We start from the raw sequence: 3,873 nt of genomic DNA, 5'->3' as shown, positions 1-3,873 counted from the left end.
CCCTGGGAACCCTGTCCAGTATCAGCTGGCTGCCAGCCTCTGGACTGGGGACTGCAAATTCAGACATGATTAAGGCAAAACTCCACATGCAAGGAATTCAGTCTTGTAAAAATTGAGACTGTTAGCTAAGGAAGAAACAGGTACCTATTATTAGGAGGTTCGAGTCTGTTTTGATGTGGTATCCAACAAGCAAGGATCTGTTCAGCTTTTGCCCCTTATATCCATACTGTAATAGTGATATCTGAAGCAGGAAGGTGTTCGACAATTTTCCCAATAAAGAATTTCTATTTTTAACGTTTCTCCAATCACAAACACTCTCTCCATTTATGTGCATGGGTGCACACTCCCCCATGACATTAGCTAACATTTGTTGAGTACCTGGTATATGTCAGCACATTTCTAAGTGTTTTACCTGTACTGACTCACTGAAGCTTCCAAGAAACCTGTGAGTTGGTGCTACCGGTATCATCATCCCCATTTTACAACTGAGGCACAAACAGATTAAGTAATTTACCCATGGTCACATAACCAGCGAGTGGTGGAGACAGGCTGGAAGTCCAGACCATCTGGTTCCAGGGTCTTTTTGCTCATCGTCTTTGCTGAACCTCATGAGGCGCACGTGTGCACATGCACACACACATACACACATGCACGCACTCAGAGTCACTCAGAGTAAGAGACATGGGGAGACAGGTTGGCCCAGATGAAGCTCAAAGAGAAGTTGGGCTGTTCCAGGAGGCTTCTTCAGTTATACCTTAAGCTTAAGGTAGGAGAAGTCATGTTTTAAGGAATCTCCAAGGATTATCCTTAATGTCTCCCTTCACGTGTCTAATAAGCACCTCTGACTTAATAGGTCCCAGAGTGTTTGATTCCAAGCCACACCCTCACTCCAAACCTGCATCTCTTCCCTACATCAGCTCTTTACACTATTGGCCAACTAATTGCTCAGACTGGTATCCTGGAGTCATCTTTGGTTCTTCTCTTTCTCCCTGGCCCAGTCCACCAGTAACTCTTGTCATTTCTGCCTCCAAATCTGATTCAGTGTAGTCCAAATCTGACCATTTCTCTGGTCACTGCTGCTGACCTCCTTCATCCAAGGTGCCACCATATCTTTTCTAGAAGTTGGTGACAGCTCCTAGCTAGTCTGTTGGCTTCCAATTTGTTCACAGGATCCATTCTCCACACCCTCTTCCAAAGTCATCCCTTCAAAGTACTTCTTGGATTATACCAGTCCCCTTTTCAGAACTGTCAGGTGGCTTCCCACTATAGTCAGAACAACCCATTGCATATGATGGTCTACAACAGCCACTCCAAATGATGGTCTAAAGCAACCCACTCCAAATGATGGTCTACAACAACCCACCGCACATGATGGTATACAACAACCCACTCAAATGATGGTCTACGACAACCCACTCCCTGTGATGATTTGCGACAACCCACTCCAAATGATCCCTATGATGATCTACAGCAACCCACTCCTTATGATGGTCTACAACAACCCACACAGATGATAGTCTATGACAACCCACTCCCCATGATTATCTACAACAACCCACTCCCTATGATGGTCTACAACAACCCACTCCCTATGATGGTCTACAACAACCCACTTCAAATGATGGTCTATAACAACCCACACAGATGATGGTCTATCACAACCCACTCCCTATGATGGTCTACAACAACCCACTCCCTATGATGGTCTACCACAACCCACTCCCTATGATGGTCTACAACAACCCACTTCAAATGATGGCCTACAACAACCCACTCAAATGATGGTCTACAACAACCCACTCCCTTTGATGATCTACAACAATACACTCCAAATGATGGTCTACAACAACCCACTCAAATGATGGTCTACAGCAACCCACTCCCTATGATGGTCTACAATAACCCACTTTAAATGATAGTCTACAACAACCCACTCCTTTTGATGGTCTACAACAACCTACTCCAAATGATGATCTACAAAAACCCACTCCCTATGATGTTCTACAACAACCCACTCCCTATGATAGTCTATAACAACCCACTCCCTATGATGGTCTACAATAACCCACTTCAAACAACTGTCTACAACAACCCACTCCTTATGATGGTCTACAACAACCCACTCCAAATGATAATCTACAACAACCTATGACCCTGTCTACAAAACCTATGACCTTGTCTCTCTGTGCTCTCTCCCTTGATTCCTTCTTGGGCTCTTAGTGCTTTTCATTTTATATACACAACTCCTTCCCCCAGATCTTCTAGTACCTGGCTGCCTAAAAATGCATAAGGCAGAGGGTAAGAGCTCAGGCTGCAAAAGAGGACTGCCTGGGTGAAAATTCCAAATTCACCACTTTACCTGTGTAATCTTGAGCAACTTTCATAACTTCTCTGAGCTTATTTCTTCATCTAGAAAACAATGAAAATAGTATCTACCCAGAGTTCTTGTGAAAACTAAATGAGTTAACCCCATGTAAAGCACACCTAGCAATATTTTTCTTAAGAACTGTTCACCATTGTGATTATAACTATTAATACTATCAATATTATTATTAACAGCAAATAAATTATGATTTGAGCTTGGACTTTGAAGAGTCAGACCACCACTCACCATTGGCTATGTGAACTTGGTGACCTCTCTGTGCAAATAGAAAATAGAGTTTTCTTTGTTAAGTAGAAATCCGACAAATGTAAGTGTAACTAATGGAAATTTATATCATCCTTGGAGATATTTAATTAGTTAATATAGATAAAGCACTCAAAACAGTGCATGGCACACAGCAAGCATTCTGAAGTGCTCATCCTTTTTTTTTTTTTTTTTGAGATGGAGTTTCTTTCTTGTTGCCCAGGCTGGAGTGCAACGGCATGATCTCAATGATCTCGACTCACCGCTACCTCCTCCTCCTCCTGGGTTCAAGTGATTCTCCTGCCTCAGCCCCCTGAGTAGCTGAGATTATAGGCATGGGCCACCACATCTCGCTAATTTATTGTATTTTTAGTCGAGACTGGGTTTCTCCATGTTGGTCAGGTTGGTCTTGAACTCCTGACCTCAGGTAATCTGCCCTTCTTGGCCCCCCAAAGTGCTGGGATTACAGGCATGAGCCACTGTGTCTGCCCCATCACCATCATTATTATATTCTGATTATTATTATCTTCTTCCAAGTGTCTGTTCAGTCATTCTATCATCCAGAGACCCCTGCTCATCACCCTAGCCACTTTGTCATGTCAGGTTGCCTTGTTTTTCATCATTGCATTGACCACTACTTGACATTAGTATCTTCAGTACAGTGCTACACATCACTGATGGTCTCTCTCCCCTTCTAGCCTTTTCACCAGTGTGTCCCCAGTGCCAGAAGCAGAGACTGGAACATGGTGGGACTCAATAAAAGTCAAATGAACAACCGTCATATTTTTCATGTGTGGAAAGGTTCTGTTTGCACGAGGACTCTGTTCCCTGGGGTTGTTATGCTGCTATGCAAGTTCATGGCCACCCATCATTGCACATCAAACCTTAATGGAAGGTCTCAGTGATTTTTCCCTAAGTGCATTTTGCTGTTCTCAAATTGCTGCTGCTAAGCAGCTGGCTGCATAGAAGATGGACCTCAATGGCAATTCTCCTTTGGCTCATGTGCTCAGACACACCCTCTCATATTTACCTTCTCCTTTTACTCATTGATTTGTTCTTTAATTTATTACTCAATTCATTCATTAACCTAGCCCTGATTGAGTGCCAACTATGTATGGGCCTAATGCAGAGTACTGAAGTTACAAAGATTCATGCGAATTGGTGCCTACTTGTAAGGAGTTACAATATAGCCAAGGAGGAAGATACAGAAATGGAGAATTAAAACGCAGTGGGTTTACTGATGGAGG

Source organism: Chlorocebus sabaeus, chromosome 10 (assembly GCF_047675955.1).
Source record: "Chlorocebus sabaeus isolate Y175 chromosome 10, mChlSab1.0.hap1, whole genome shotgun sequence".
In the NCBI taxonomy this organism is placed as follows: Eukaryota; Metazoa; Chordata; class Mammalia; order Primates; family Cercopithecidae; genus Chlorocebus; species Chlorocebus sabaeus.
The sequence above is the reverse complement of the archived record's forward strand: the minus strand, read 5'-3'. Positions refer to the sequence as shown.